This window comes from Alligator sinensis, unplaced genomic scaffold, assembly GCF_000455745.1.
Source record: "Alligator sinensis unplaced genomic scaffold, ASM45574v1 scaffold1360_2, whole genome shotgun sequence".
Classification (NCBI taxonomy): domain Eukaryota; kingdom Metazoa; phylum Chordata; order Crocodylia; family Alligatoridae; genus Alligator; species Alligator sinensis.
This window is the reverse complement of record NW_005843005.1, coordinates 384,031-401,025: the sequence shown is the minus strand read 5'-3', so window position 1 is coordinate 401,025 and position 16,995 is coordinate 384,031. Positions and strand designations below refer to the sequence as shown.

The window sequence follows — 16,995 nt, the reverse complement described above, 5'->3', positions numbered from 1 at the left end:
GGAGGGTAGGGATGGCTCCTGGCATCTATGCATGCTCCTGGGGAGGGGCAGGGGGACCTGTGCCCCTCAGATCTCTGTGTGGACAGGCATGGGCTGCCCACTGTGGGCTCATGCTTCCACCCTGCTGTCCTCCCCTGGGGGTCCATGCAGCCTTGTGGGTGAGACCCAGTGCTGCAGGGAACAGTGTAGCCATGTGGGACCTCCTTGCTGATACAAGCCCTGTGCTTCCCTGGCAAAGCATCCCATGTACATGTGGCAGCAGTGGGGGGCAGTAGCATGGGGTTATGCACCTCGCTGCTGCTGGACACGCAAGGGACACAATGCCAGGGCAGTGCAGAGCTCACAGAGGCAACGAGCTTCTCTGTGTGGCCCCGCTGTTCCCTGCAGTGCTGGGTTGCACCTACTGCACTGTGGAGGAGGGGCAGGGGGACCTGTGCCGGACACGCAAGGGACACATTGCCAGGGCAGTGCAGAGCTCGCAGAGGCAACAAGCTTCTCTGTGTGGCCCCGCTGTTCCCTGCAGTGCTGGGTCGCACCTACTGGGCTGTGGAAGCCCTGGGGGAGGGAAGTAGGGTGACAGCCTCAGCCCATCCCCACCCCACACACAGATCTGGGGAGCACGGGCCCCCATCCCCAGGGAGTGTGCTCAGTGGCAGGGAGCAGGGGGCTGAGGACCTGGGTCCCTGGCCCTATTGCCCTGGCAGCTGGGGGCCCCCTCTGGCAGGGCTGGGGGTGGCAAGGGGTTGTGAACGGGGGCAGAGGGGCACCATCAGGGCTGGGGAGGATGTGGGAGGGAGAAAGGGGCATGAGCAGGGCCAGGGGGGTATGGGGGGAAGGGGATGAGGGGCACCAGCAGAGCCAGGGGGCATGGTGGGGGGTGAGGGGCCTTTCATTTTAATCATGGATTTGTGATTTTTTTTATCAGAGAATTTGTGGGTTTTTTATCAGGGAAAACCAGGATCCCTGGTGGTTAAGGAGCAAATAGAAGACAGCAATGAATAATCTTGCATATTTCATATTTATCTTAAGTTTGTTTGCAACTGCCCAAGGTTTTACACTTAGGTTTAGAAAATGTGTTAGATTGGTTTTATCCAGCCATCAAAACTCAGTGGTGCTGAGTTCTGCCCTGACTTACATATGAATGGTCTTCAATGGCATAGTTCTCATTCTTCAATGCAGTAGTGTAACTAAGCATAGGCGAGTGGGACAGCAGCCCCAGGTACCACTTGAGAGGAGGCACCAAAGTGGAGGCCCCTGGGGAGCCTGCAGCCTGTGTCTGAGAAGCCAGTGCTATAGAAGCAGTCTGTGTGCGGGGAAGTAAAACTCTGGCACTCAGTAGTGCTCCCACCTCTACTCTCCAGGATTTGGCCCCACTTGCTTAAAAGCAATGTGGATCTCATCTTGCTATTTAGGTTTCTTGAAGCATTTGTACAAGAGCTAGCTGGATTTTTCTTGTGGAAAATGTAAACAAAAGCAAACTTTTGTTTTAAATTTACATGGAAAATGTAGACTTTAAACCTCAAATCCAAACATTTTTGTATGCTTGTTTCCTTCAGGGAAAAGTCCCAGTTTCTATAGAAAGCACATACCTTCTTGGCAAAAGTTTCATTTGGTCAACAATATACTTTTCCAGCAAAACCAGTTTTGATGAAAAATATTTGATCAGTCCTAATTAGCACCACCTTGTTTAGTTCTTCACAAACCATTACAGGAAAAGTGAATGCTCAGAACTATGGGATTTGGTGAGCGAGTTACTTCAGGAACTGTTTTTTTGGTTAGGCAGTTTAATGGATTTTAAGGACAGAAGGACCATTATGATTATCGGGTATGTCATCCTTGTATAAAGCAGACCTCACTAGAATCTCACACAGCAATTTCCATATCAAGTCTGTAACTCTGGTTCAAGGTATAGCATACATTTCAAGAAAAAATCCAGTCTTCCAGAAACATTTATTTTAAGATCTTAACAGTCTGCTTCTGCAGCCCTTATGACAGCAACATTTTCATCCACTTCCATGAAAGTTTTGCAGGATTGTGGTCGACAGGGTTGGGAGATAAATTTACATATTTAAGTCCAAATTCTGCAGTCAAATACACATCCCTAAACTCTTACCCCCAAGTTCCACTGAAATCAATGGGGTTTTGCTTGTGCCTAGGGTTTTTTTGTGGGGTATTATTGTGGGGTTGAGGCCTTGTTGCCCTAATGATTTGTGGTCTAGACTCTAAAGCAATTTTACTTAAGCATTTCAAAAGGGCCATCAGGAAAGAACTTGAAGAACTGGTTCTCCCAAGTGTTTTCCAGGTCTTCACACACAAATAAAATTGAATAAAGTCACTGCACATTTTTGTTCCTTTTTCCTCATTTTGCTAAATAGTTATTTGGGCTGGTATAATGTTTACTGAGCATGCCTGCAAACAGAACAAAACAGAGTTAACTCCCTAGAAACAGAAACTTCAGGCATTTCTAAAGGATTATCTTGGCAAACAAAGATGAAAAAATCTGGCTCCACTGAAGTCAAAGTGAATTTTGCCACTGAATACAACACGGCTAGTATTTCACCCTTGGTTTTTAAATTTCTCCACAAAACATTTAGAAAATATTCAGTAAACAGAGAGCTTTTTAAACATTTATTTTCCAATAACATGGTCTTTCTATGAAGGTATTTATACTGAATCCAACATAAAAAATATACCAAATACTGTATATCAGCCTCAGCATTTAATTTGCATAGTGCTGTGGTATCTTGACATGCATACATCAGCAGACTTTCTATGGGTGTTCTTAATTATATTACATGTGGCTTGGAATATGAAATTCCCAGAGCAACAGGATACCTTGTAACCTGGCAATCATGGCAACAGGCAAGAAATTTGACATTATGAAAAAGCACCACAGTCTTTTGGTAATACAAAACTAAAGTGAAAACTACTCCCTTTAAGAACTAATTATGAGCTACCTTAATTAAGGCAAGGAGGCTAAGTTTCAGTGAAAGTCAATAGGGTTCTAAGTGCTTATGCCACTACTAAAAATGGGGGGTTTTTTAAGTTCTATTTCACATTCATGTCTAAATTTGATTCTGTTTGGCTCAGATCCCTCTCTGGTAGCCAAACAACTGCTCAAGGAAATTCCTGCACTCACAGCTCTAATATACAAAAAGGAAGTGCTTACATATCAAGCAACAAAGCAGTCCCTTTGACCTTGATTTGTTTTTGGAAGCCGAAGCATTATATATCATCTTTAGTCACCAGAGTTTCACATCAAGAATGATCGTTTACCCTAAGCGAGCCATTTCTACGCTTAAAGAATCTATGTCCAAGACTGATAATTTCTCTTCAAAACATTCTATGCCAAGGGCAGCTTCTTGGTACGTCAATTATGAAGAAGTAAAAACAAAGAAAAAAAGTCCTTCATTGATGTCCCTTGTAGCTTGCACAATGCCAAACCTAGAGCATTATACATTTTGTTGTTCATAAAAAGTTCCCTTTTTTCTTTCTTACAAAAATAGGTTTTTACCCCACCTAAGCTATGTACAGAAACCTGTCCAAAGGTCCAGGTCTGGTTTAATATATTTATCATGGATGTTGTCAATCTCAAAGTGAAGTTTAATAAAACCACAAGGACCCACGAGTAGATCTTGGATGACAACAAACATTTTCTTAAAGAGTTACTGTCAATATTACTTGCTTCCCAGATTTACTTTCTGTAAAACAAGCCAAAGAAAAGTAACTCTTTGAATCCCACTGCATAGGTCCCACTAACTGAGAACCAATTTTCAAAAGCTTTTGAGCAACTCACAACATAGGAAAATACTCATGTAGCCCTCCTGTCTATATATATTCCACGCTATATTTGCAAAAAGCAGAATGGGTCCCTGCTGCACAGCTTTTTCCATTAAAGCCCTGTAACCTGTACCTGTGATGACTGATTTCCTCAAAAAGTTGTGTTGGGAAAAAAAAAAAAAAAAAGACGACAAATCTTGCTTCCCAGAAGGACCCCTGTCAGCAGCCCACACATAAAACTTCGGTGGGTTTTGTCATTGGCAGGCTTCCCCAGTGAAGAACTACCTTAAGATTTTATAGCTTTATGCTATGGGGAAGACATTTATTCCAGAATGTGGCATGTGGGTCAGAGAACTAAGTCTCTAGATAATTGTTGGGCTTAAGTATATAAAAATAAGGAATACAGTAGATAACATATATGAAGAGCACTGTAAAACCAAGCATAAAGGAGATTAACTTTAAGATTTAACCTCTGATGGAACATGCTCTCTAACATACATATTATCTGGCGTAATTGTGACTATAAAGATCTTAGATAAGGGATCTGGATGCAGGTTGTTGAGAGCACATTCATTTGTTCAAGTCATGGGCTCCCTATTAGATTCATATATCAAGCCACATCTGTCGGTTTTTCATTCCCCTCTCATTTGCTACCTGCAGAGGTCTGTGAAACAGAATGATTGTACTGCTCTCCATATTAGTGAAACAGAAAAAAAGAGGCAACTTAGCATATCCTGTGATTTTTTTTTCCCCTTGCCTCTCTCAGGGTCTCCTTCTGCCTCACTTACTCATTCCACACTGGCAAAGAAATGTCAAATAGCTCAAAATATCAATCTGTGCTAGATTTGAGTTGGCAATAGACAGGTGAAAAGCTCTGATTACCATTATAATTCTCAAAGCTATTAAACCTACATCCTCTTCATTGCTTTGACTTCTTTTTGCATTGTTTTTCACATTAATTCAAGGAGACCTTGTGTTAAACACACAATCTATTTTGCTTTAACAATATACCTACCTCACAGGTCATGCTCCAGAGTCCACTATTAACTGCAGTAAGCAGCTGCCTGGTCTGATCAGTGTTCAAGACCTGCATTCCTGTGGCCCACCACACTACTGAGTGTCATCTTTCACCTACTTCAATCAGCGCACCCTCCTGATTCCTCCTTGTATTTCTCCACTTTCCCCAGTTTTTGTCATGGCTCTCCTTCCTCCCAGCTGTGTTTTCTTATTTCTAGCCTATCACGGTTAACAGACCCTGTTACTTGGGGAGTAAGGAAAGGAGAGAAGAGGCCAGGAGGCTACAGCCCCTTTAAGAAGAGACAGCAGGTTCAGCTGGCTGTGGCTGCAGGAAGGCAGGCTGGCCTTTGATTGACATGAAAAACCCTGTGCAGAGCTGGGGAAGGCAGGTGGCCAAAATGGGATGTGGCTTCCAGCCATATAAACCTAGGGCCTAAGCCAGAGTGGTCAGTTTGGCTCTGGGAGTTGCTGAGGAAAGAGCTCCAGGGCAGGAGAGCTGCAGAGGATCTCCTGGCTCAGACCTGGATTTCCTTGGGAGTAATGCAAGTAGGATACTGCTGATTTGCAAGGGAATAGGACTCAGGGTAGGAGCAAGCTGAGTGATCTAGCCAAGGACCTGGAGTTTGTGCTCACACTCAGTTGGTACGTTACATTATAGCTAGAGGGCTTATTTCAGGTTAGAGTCTTATACCGGTGGACTGGTTTATGGCTACAAAGGGGAGAGGAGGAGGACATGCAGGATGGGGTGAGGGGGAGGGGCACCTAAATGGTACATGTAGACTTGAGCCACAGCAGGGCACCCGGGGGGCGTGTGGTGCAGAGAGACTTAACACCACAGGGGTGCCTGAGCACCACAAGATGTTTTGAGCCCTGCCAGGGGCTTGGGGGCCCATGATAGGTGAGCAGAGGCTGAGGGGGCCAGGATCTAAAACCATACAGGGAGCAGAGGTAGCCTGAAGCCAGGAGGGCTAAGAGCCAGAGCCTGAAAAGGGGTGATCAGGAGCGCAGAGCAAGGAGATGGGGGCCAGGGGCCAAGGGCCCAAGCCAAATGAGACAAACCAAGGGTTGGACAAGGCTGAGACTCAGAAGCTGGGTCATAGGAAGTGGGTTTAGGCTGGCAGCCTGCAGGAAACAGTGACCAGCAGGCTAAAGCTAAGACAGCTGAAGCCCATACAAGTTGGTGCATGAATCTGCAGTGGCACCTGTGAGGCACGGGCCTTACTATGGGGGTGGTTGGAGGTCATGAATTTAGTCCTTAAGCATGTAGGAATGAAGGGAGTGAAGCTGAGATGGAGAGAGAAAGCGAGCATCTAGGTTTACCAGTCTCCCGTCATTACTTTTATAACAGGGTATGGCAGGCGAGGAAGCAGGGTGAGACCCTGACAGGCTAGAGTGGGAGCATGACAGGATAGGGGTAGTCAAAACAGGGCATGATGGCAATCCCAGGTGCCTTTCCTGTTACACATGGCATCTTTCTTTGCTTCTTTTCACAATGGCAGATTTTCCTACTGAATGCAGCTCTTTAGTGGTTTATGTATACAGGGCGCGACTTAAAAACATGAAACAAGACAAATCTTTATGCATGGAGCTTTGCTTCACTGCCTTTGCAAATAAATGGAGGAAAGAGGCAAACAGAGGAGAACAGATGAATTTGCAATAACATCACTGACACCTTACAGGCGCGCACGCACACACACACACACACACACACACACACACACACACTCACTCTCTTCTAGTATGGGGTTGATTTTATTTATTTATTTATTTATTTTGGTACAAAAATTGGGAATCTCCTAAAGTTCCTGCCCTTGAGCATTTAGTTGGCAAGAACTTCAAGATTTGACCACGAAGATAATGGAAATGTTCATGACATCTAAAGAAAATTGAAACCAAACTGTGGGTGCAGACAGAAGTGCAGCTCCCTGCTATAACTGAGAACACTTTGCAGGAAGTGTTCTGAGTTGCAATAATCCCCTCCCACACCTCCCCTGAGCAAACAGAAGCTCACTGTTGGTTCCAGGGGGAAGGGGAATCTAGTTGTTGGCTGCAGCCTGCAGTCAATTGTCCCTACAAATGGCCCCTCCTATCTCCCAGCCTGTCCCTGTTTCAGAATGGGAGGGGGGAAAGGGAGCAGAGGGAATTCATTCTAGGGGTTCCCAGCCAGGGGTGGGTGAATTGGAGCCCCCCCCCCCCCCCTTAGAGCAGGGGGGGGGGGGGAGGTGTTGCTCCAATACACCTGCCCTATCCTGCAGAGGGGGCTGAAAAGCCCCCAGACCAAACTTCCTCCACTCCCTTTCGCTCCTCCCACTCTGAAAACAGCAACAGGCTGAGAGACAGCACAGACAGAAGTAACAGAAGGTGCTATGTTTTGAAATGTTTTCATCTGCCCCCTTATGCAATGAGGGTTCAGATTTTCACCTGATTAGCCATTTTGAAGTCCTCTGCAGCTATGTACCTGTGTTTGGTCAAGGCTATAGACTGTTTTTGTCCAATCTGTGACCAGATTGGGTGAAAATTGTCACTTCTGTTTGCACCCTGTGTATCAACTTTGGGTGGGGGGTTTTTTGTTTTGGGGGTGGGGGGGTGGGGGGTTGAGTGATCAAAAAAACTCCATGTGCTACAAAGTAGTATGGATTATAAATGGCGCTGGTAAACCAGCATAATAAAATCAAACTAACAGGTTGACTGTATGTGTCCTCCAACTCCTGCATGACTTTTTTATCATAGTTATGCATCTACCACAAAGCTTCTTACAAGCATCTACTTGATTGTCTGGACATCCCTAGGGATTCTAACTTTTTAACCATGCTTTGCAAGCCTGGTTTCACTCCTTACTGACTGGAAATATCTTGTACTTAACAAAACTTCACAAGTATCTTCTGGCAGAAGTCTCTCTCTTTTTTTTTTTTTACTTCTTCCCTTTTTGTTCTATACTGCAGCAGTACCTAGTCAGCCCACAGACCACACATTTCCTTAACTCATCAGAGTCTATTAATTGCAACATAACAAAATCCCCCTCTGCTGCCCCAAACTTAATGATGGGACGGAAGTGGCAGAGAGCAGTTAATGGATTTTTTTGCCCTTTCTGATCCTTTCAACTCCACTCTCTACCAAAACACTTCAAATGGATAGATAAACAGGCACTGAAAAACTTTATTTTTACCCAAGGAGTGCAATGTAGATCTCCCTGTCAGAGAAATTCAAACTATTTCCATATAAGATACATCTCAAGGTATACAAACATCATCTTCTTTTTTTTTTTAAATAAAGGCCTTCCTCTATACCCATTGCCTATTTTGTGTTCCTTAATTCTTTTAGTGCTAGAATACCAGACTGATAGGTGTTATATAAAACTCTGCCTCAATGCAGGCTAAGTTTGATCAATTTTTGCTTATGCAGTTTTTATTATGAAGAATTTTCTACGGAAACACACTGTACATCTAAACCCTACTGCAGCATTGGTACACTTTCTTTTCCTAGGTTGCTTAGTTACACAGGCCCACAATTCTGGAGTCTCACTGAATGTAAAATGTGTTTGTAGTTTTTGAAACCATATCAAATAGAAATCTTTAGTACCCAATTCCTAAGAAGTTAGACACTTTTCTTTATGCCACCTCAGAGATGGCTTCTTTTATGTATTGTATAACTTGATGTGCAGTAGAATACACATACCAATACAAGTCTAGCCCACACATATATGTTATGTATTGGCTTCTATTCCAATTGCAAATAAATGGAATAAAATTGTTCTACTCTAGCAGTATTCAGACTTGGATTTCTGTTACAGGTGTTCATATTGCACACCTGAGTTCAGTGAACAGATACAAAATTAATCCATCCAAAAAAAAAATTCTACTGCAATCCTTTCCTTCCCATGAAAAAAAATGATTGCATTTTACTTATAAGAATACTCACTAAAGTGCATTTCAAACTCACCTGCCTTCTGGTGTATTCACACTAGAAATATTATGTATTATAGGTTGACATTTCCAGACACAGTTTGACGGTAGGTTTCTTACAAAGCCTCATCAGTAGCCTGGCAGAAAAGCAGTTGAATGAGATGGACAAAAATTTAACTGCATCCTTTGCAATTAGAAGCACTCAAGCATATGAAGTTACTTTCTGTCAGTGACTGGTGATGACAGAACATTACTGAGCAATAAATGAAACGCACTTGGAATATTTTATATGGGGATGAGACACTACTCAACACAGCAGGGAGAAAGGATTCTTGTAACTGGATATGCTCATCTATACAGGGATATAATATCAGATTGACTTTAGTTTGCTCATCTTATGGTGTCAAACAATATCCTAAAGTGAATTATTTGCCCTCTGAGCCTGTAGTAACTAATCCTCCTTGCAACAAGAGTAACCACACTTTGTAATTAATTTGTTTCAGTGTGTGGACAAACCTAACCACTCCATTGCTAGCAATCCTCCTACTGCTGGCCCCAACTTCATTGCTTTGTATCTGGGTAGGTCTGTATATAGACCTCTATGACTTCCATTTCTCTGTGATCATCTTAATTGGACAAATGCTAACACTCAAGGAGGTGTGCTTCTAGTAGCACTGAGGACACATCAGGGGACGTATTCCACTCCACCTACCAGGTGCATAAGTTGATCTAAGTGCATACGGGTGATCCTATTCTACCCAGCTTGAGTCCCTGAAATACATTTAGTACAACAGTTACTTGGGTCCTCCTCACTGTCTTTCTGTGGCTCAGTAAGATGATAGCGTGTTACAAAAATAGATGCATTACTTGATCTGGCCCCTGGAGTGAGATGCCTTTTATATCAGCAATGTCCATGCCACCTACCCATGCTTCTGTGTGGGTCTCTGCAGAGTTCCTGGACTTGACTGGCCTCTTTGGAGGGCTGCTTTCCACTGGACTTCCTCCAACTTGTCCACATCCTTTCTATAGTGGGGGGCCCAAAACTGGACACAATACTCCAGATGTGGCCTCACTAGCACAGAATACAGCAGAATAATTATTTCCCTCGATCTACTGGCAATGCTTCTACTAATGCAAACCAGTATGTTGTTAGCCTTCTTGGCAACAAGGGCACATTGCTGACTCATATCCATCGTATTGTCCACTGTAACCCCAGGTCCTTTCCTGCAGAGCTGCTCCTTAGCCAGTCAGTCCCCAGGCTGTAGAAGTGCATGGGGTTCTTCTGTTCTAAGTGCAGGACTTCGCACTTGTCCTTGTTAAACCTCATGAGATTTTTTTTAACCCAACCCTCCACTTTGCCTAGGTCACTCTGAATTCTAGCCCTACCCTCCAGTGTAACTACTGCATGCCCCAGCTTGGTGTCATCTGCAAACTTGATGAGGGTGCAATCCATTCCACCTTCCAGATCATTAATGAAGATATTGAACAAAACTAGCCCCAGGACTGACCCCTCGGGCACTCCACTTGATACCAACTGCCAGCTAGGCACTGATGCATTGATTGCTACCTGTAGAGCCTGACAATCCAGCCAGCTTTCTATCCACCTTACAGTCCAGTCATCCAACCCATACTTCCCCAGTTTGCTTGCAAGAATGCTGTGAGATATGGTATCAAAAACCTTGCTAAAATCAAGGTCTATTATATTTACTGCTTTCCCTGCATACACAGAACCAGTTACCTCATTACAGAAGGCTATCAGGCTGGTCAGGTATGGCTTGCCAGTAGTGAATCCATGCTGACTGTTCCTAATCAGTCCAGGGATCCTGGTTTCTCTGATTTTAAAAATCCCCAATTTTCCATTTAAAAAAAGTAACCCCAAATCCACATTTTCTTTGATTAAAATGAAACACCACTATATATATATATATATAATGAGCAGTGTTTCATTTAAATATTGGAAAAATGTAGATTGGGGGGGGGGGTTCACCAAAAATCTGGGGTTTTGTTTTAAATCAGAAAAAACCAGGATCCCTGCTAATCGCATTCTCCAGGTACTTAGAAACGGATTCTTTGAGGACCTGCTCCATTTTTCCAGGGATTGAGGCGAGGCTGACTTGTCTGTAATTTCATGGATCCTCTCTCTTCCCTTTCTTAAAGATGGGCACTATATTTCCCCTTTTTCAATCATCCATGACCTCCCCCAGTCATCACGAGTTTTGAAAGATAATGGCCAGTGGCTCTGCAATCACATCAGCCAACTCTCTCAGCACCCTTGGATGTATTGCATCTGGCCCCATGGATTTGTACATGTCCAGATTTTCTAAATAGTCCCTAACCTGTTCCTTCACCACTGAGAGCTGCTTGCCTCCTCCACAAACTGTGCTGCCCGGTGCAGTAGTCTGGGAGCTGACCTTGCCTGTGAAGACTGAGGTAAAAAAGGCACTGAGTACTTCAGTCTTTTCCACATAATCTGTCGCTAAATTGCCTTTCCCATTCAGTTAGGGACCCACACTTTCCCTGACCTTCCTCTTATTGCTAACATACTTATAGAAACCCTTCTTGTTATGCTTCATCTCCGTTGCTAGCTGCAACTCCAGTTGCATTTTAAGCTTTCCTGACTTCATTCCTGAATGCCCAAGCAATATTCTTATACTCCTCCCTAGTTGTTTGTCCAAGCTTCCACTTCTTGTAAGCTTCCTTTCTGGGTTTAAGAGTTCTCTGCTAAGCCAAGCTGGTTGATTGCCACATTTGCTATTCTTCCTGCACATCAGGATGGTTTGTTCCTGTGCCCTCAGTAAGGTTTGTTTAAAATACAACCAGCTCTCCTGGACTCCTTTCCCCCCACAGATTGGCCTCCCAGGGGATCCTGCCCATCAGTTCCCTAAGGGAGTCAAAGTCTGCTTTTCTGAAGTCCAGAGTCCATATTCTGCTGCTCTCCTTCCTTCCTTCTTTTTGTCAGGATCCTGAACATAATCATCTTGTAGTCACTGCTGCTCAACTTGCTATCCACTTCTACATTCCCCACCAATTCTTCCCTGTCTGTGAGCAGCAGCTCAAGAGCACAGCCCCTAGTTGGTCTCTCCAACACTTGCACCAGGAAGTTGCCCTCAGCACTCTACAAAAACTTCCTGGATTGCCTGTGCACTGTTGTATTTCCTGCCCAGCAGATGTCAAGGTGATTAAAGTCCCCCACGAGAACCAGGGCATGCTCTGGACACTTCTGCTAGCTGTCTGAAGAAAGCCTCATTTACCCATCCTCCTGGTCTGGTAGTGTATAGCACACACCCACCACAACATCACCCTTGTTGCTCTCCTCTCTAACCTTAACCCAGAGATTTTCAATAGGCCTTTCTCCAGTTTCATACCGGAACTCTGAACAATCATGCAGCTCTTTTACATACAGCACAACTCCTCCTCCTCTTCTCTCCTGCCTGTCCTTCCTGAACATTATGTACCCACCTATGACAGTGCTTCAGTCTTGCGAGCTATCCCACCAAGTATCCGTTATTCAAATCACATCATAGTTCCTTGACTGTGCAAGGACTTCCAATTCTTCCTGTTTGTTTCCCAGGCTCCGTGCACTCATATACAGACACCGGAGGTGACTAGCCAATTGCCCTACTTCCTCAGAAAGAGGAATTGCCCCCTCCTGCTCCTGCTTCCTCCAGGTCCCCCACTTCCCCACTTACCTTACAGCTTTGTTCTCTATCCCCCATCAAACTTAGTTTAAAGCCTTCCTCACTAGGTTAGTGAGCTGTCTGCAAATATTCTCTTTCCTCTCTTGGTCAGGTGGATCCCAACTCTTCCTAGAAATCTTTCTTCTTGGAATAACATCCCAACAACAGCCTGGGGTAGTAGTCAGAGGGCTGGTGAGTCTTGGTAATCCTTCCATGACATCTTGGATCTGGGCTCCAGGCAAGCAGCAGACCTCTTGGGACAACAGGTCAATGAATACCACCTGTCACTTCCCCTTTGTGGCAGTGGTCTCAATCCTCCCCACCTTGGGGATTCCTGGCCTGGGCTTTTCCACCAATGGAATGCTCTCCTCCTCCTGTGTTGCTAGCACTCCATATCTGTCCTCCAGGTCATCTGTATATGACCCTCATGACTATAAATGCACTTAAAGTAGCAGAAATTTAGTGGCAGAGTGCGTCCAACTCTGGAAATGTATTTCAGAGTTGGATGCAAACAAATGGGAACAAGTTGATAAGGTGTGCTTGAGAGCATCCCTCCTCAGAAGGCCTAGGGACACAAGGTAGATAGGCCCACTATCAGAACAAATGAAGCAGAAAGGGTACTCCTAGGAGGAGGTTTGGGAGAAGTGCCAGAAAGTGAGACACCAAAACAGAATCTGAATCAACACTCCCATTATTTGTCCACACTATGAAAAATGAGAGTGCATTTTCACAAGCCCTGCCACCAAAAATGATGTGCTAAATTCAGATAGCAGCCCCACCCCTGAAGTCACAACAAATACTCTTGGGCCATGCGTATAATGGGATCTAACCAAGAGGAGATTTTTCCAGGCAGCCAAAAAATGAATAACTTGGCAGATCCAGAGATTACAAAAGAACTCCATGTATACAGCTAGACAGGAACTACCATGGAAGAGAGATTCAGAGGGGTTCAGTACCAGTAAGTAATATATAATGTATTAAAATAAAAAACACAGAGGCGGATTTGAACAACTTATGAATCCAGCAGTCACTGCCAGAAAGAAGAGTTCTAAAAACCTCTCTTTCAGTGTGCTCAAAATGGTATCTGTTCTGGACAACTGAAAAGGTTTTACTTCTGTATAATATCAAAATCTACTACCAATGGCCACACTTCGTGAATCAACCCCCACCATTCCTAAGTTGCTTCCTGCTTTTTCCCCCTCACCCAGGCAAGATCTGGGTGTGATGAGGTGGAGACTGCACAAATCAAATTTATTGCAGGGCAGCCATACAGGGCTGTGTTTTTACAGCCAATACAGGGTTGTGTTTTTACAGACACAGAAACTCAAAATGCCATAGGAGATATGCAGTCTGAAGTATTATAAATGCCCACAGCTTTTTAGATAGCTTGAGTTTTTATGAGGCAAGCTAGCTCAAGTCTGGCTTCAGAGACAATTCATAATGCATAGATATTTTAAACCATTATAAGACATTTGTGATTATATGAAACTTTTGGATGGAAGACAATTTCCAGACAATTCTAGGTAAGTTGTAGTGAATTTTATGACGAGCTGCTGTGAAAGAGAACATAAGCTAAAAACAGTGCCAAACATATTGCAAGGCAATAGTTTCCTTTGGACTGTTCAAATAGTATTTCTTTCCATCTGTGCACCTGCAGGGATGGAGAATAGTGAACATCATTCTGGCAAGCAGCGGTGCTGTGTATCGTTCTGATGCAACCATTCCCTTTTTTGCACAAGATCATTGTACGCCTTCTCAGAACTCACCTCAGGGTAACAAGGGGTAGGATAACATCCTCCCAAAGCATTTCTGTCCCCTATCTACCCAACAGCCATCTAAAACTACTGCAGGCATGCGTCCAGCTGTGCTCAAAACCACCACTGCACTGCACACCTACCCAGGATGTTGCAGTGGTCCTAGTCAAGGGGAAGTAATCTGACACTTTGCAAGGTGGAAGTGGAAACAGAAGATAAGAATGGCTTTTAAAACTGTGGGGAAACTAACACTTTCTCAGTACTGGCAGCGGGATTAGGAATGGGACAATAAATATTTGTACTTTTTCCTGATTTCCCTTTATGTCACAATGCCACAAGCCATGCGCACAGGGGACTTTTACCTGCTTAGAAGCTGCCAATGCTGTTAAAAAAAGACAAAAGAAACTGGTCACTGCATCACAACAAAGGACCTCAAAAGGCAGGAGCATGGAGGGATGACTCAAAAGGCTTGAAATACAATATATGGTCCTGGAAAGGGATATGTACCAGAGGGAAGTAGCTGAGATTGAGTAGCTTTTGTTGTAAAGATCAAACAGACACTACATCTCTAGCACTGTTCTGAACAGTGTAGAAAACACCCCATACTGGGACCACACTTTCAAGCAACCACATGGCAAGCTCTGCATATAGCAATGTACTCCTGTGCACAAGGATAAAGAGAACGATTTGTACTGCCTCACTTACAGGGACTGGTGAACTCTGCACATTGTGGGTGCACCACAGTTCTACTAGTTTTAAATTTTCAATGTGTGCTTTTTTTTTAATACAAGAAATGTTATTTGATGCCTATGTTATTTGTAAATGCAGTAATTGGCTTTTTGGGAAATAATCAACAGAGAAAAAGCCATTCAGGAACAGCTCTCCCCATCATTTACATAATATCCCTTCGCACTACCAATTTGTTTCCTAATAACACAAAGGCACAGACCCATTATAGTAATTTCCTTGTTGTCAATCATTCATTAGTCTCTGGCTTCAAAAAAGGATCACAAAGTATCCCTGATCTCATTTTTTTGCATCCTTTAAGGCATTTTTCAGAGGTTCTTTCTCCAGTTGTTGCTAACATTCAGAAGGCCTTTTGTCCCTACTGCTCCCATCCTTCTTCCAGAACCTCTCCCTCTTTTTCACAGCACTCACATGAAACATGCAAAGATGAGAAACAACGAGGTATGCCATGAGGTACCGTCACTTCCCTTTTCAGTTTTCCAAAAGCATAGTCCACTGTCATTTTGCAGGACCAGTTTAACTACACCCTTTCTCTTGTCCAAGTGTCAGGTAAAAGGCTTTATGAGCCTTGTGTCTCTCAGAATGATAGGAAGAATCAAAGTGCCATTAATAGCCAAGTGGTCTGGGGAGCAAGCTCAACATTTCTAATCCTGGGAATATTCCCACTAAGCCGTTTTGCATCAATCTGCAGAGTAAAATAAAACCCATGAAAAAATATTTTGTGGAATACATGTGGATGACAAATGAATGCAGAGAATTCACAATCTGTTCATGTTCTAATTGCAGATAAAGAAGCTAAATTGATCAACAAATTACCTACTCCTGAAGGACTGTGATTTCCTTACTCAAAGTGATCAGGACCTTACACAATAAATCCCTCTGAAGTCTATGGATTTACTGAAGAATGATACTCCTCAATATAAGCAAGATAATTACCCTGTATATTGTAGGTTCTATCCAGGTATTAGTGCAGGGATTTTATGCCTTTTTGGATGTACTAAGACCCTTCATAAAGCAATTTATAAATGTTTCTAACATGATCAGATTGTGTATGACGATTTAAAAATTAATTTGCTTTGCGATGGCATCTCTAATATATCTGCACCTCTCAGTGTAACTAAAAAGGCAAAGGAGATAAAATACCATAAAATTATTACCATTATAGACTGTCTTATCCCCATGCCTTTAGGTAGTTATTTGCTCAGTAGAACAGATTTACAGTCAATTGTAGGCAAAAGCAGCTATTAAAATAGATATAGATATATATTTTAACAGAGGCTTTTGCAGCTAATTATATATATATAATTATTAGCAATGGCTTTGTCCAGAAATCCTGTTAGACTGTTTAAGGTAGACATTGTAACAACCTGGAATGTTGCTATTTCACCATTTAAATCCTTTATCTGAGCCATTTTTATCTAGAGCACATTTATGGAAAAACAATTGCTCCCCCAAACCACAGATAACTGGTGCTTGACTCAGAAATATTTTTCAAGTGTGTCAGTTTAATAACAGCATTCCTAATGTACTGTGGTTGCCATGAAAAATGAGCATTTGCTAAGGGTAACCACAAGACCTGAGATTTAAGGAGGTTTTTTTTTTACTATACCTAGAACACAACATGAAAATGACATCTTAGGTCTCAGGCCTGTAAACACCCTTATACCTTGTTTTACTCAAGTGCAAGGGATCATATTGAAGTCAAGGTCACTGTAAAGTAAATACTGCTAAACGTGACCTTAAAGGCATCATTTGTATGGTTTCACAATATAGGTTGTAAGTTATAATCAATGAAATGGTGTCTAGGAACTTGAACAAAGATTCTATCAGAAGGAACAACAGATCTTGGATGAGCAACACAAATACTGGCTGGAGTACTTAGGCCATTGACACTCATAACACTTAAAACAGTTTAAATCCTGTTTAAACCTGAAGCAGACAGATATATGAGACTGATAAACTGATTTAAAGCTGCCTGGAACAGTTGAAAAGAATACCTGGAATATCGAGTACTACGTTGAACCAGTTCACTGTGAACCAGTTCATTGTTATAGATTCATAGATGCTAGGGTCGGAAGGGACCTCAATAGATCATCAAGTCCAACCCCCTGCATAGGC

At 43.2% G+C, this 16,995-nt stretch overlaps 1 protein-coding gene across 1 annotated transcript in view; it reads right to left on the bottom strand.

Annotated features, from left to right (window-relative positions):
* Positions 1-16,995, bottom strand: part of LOC102388229 (O-acetyl-ADP-ribose deacetylase MACROD2-like) — a gene marked incomplete at both ends in the record, with an annotated part of 443,367 nt that overhangs the window by 61,572 nt on the left and 364,800 nt on the right. The window lies entirely within an intron of this gene.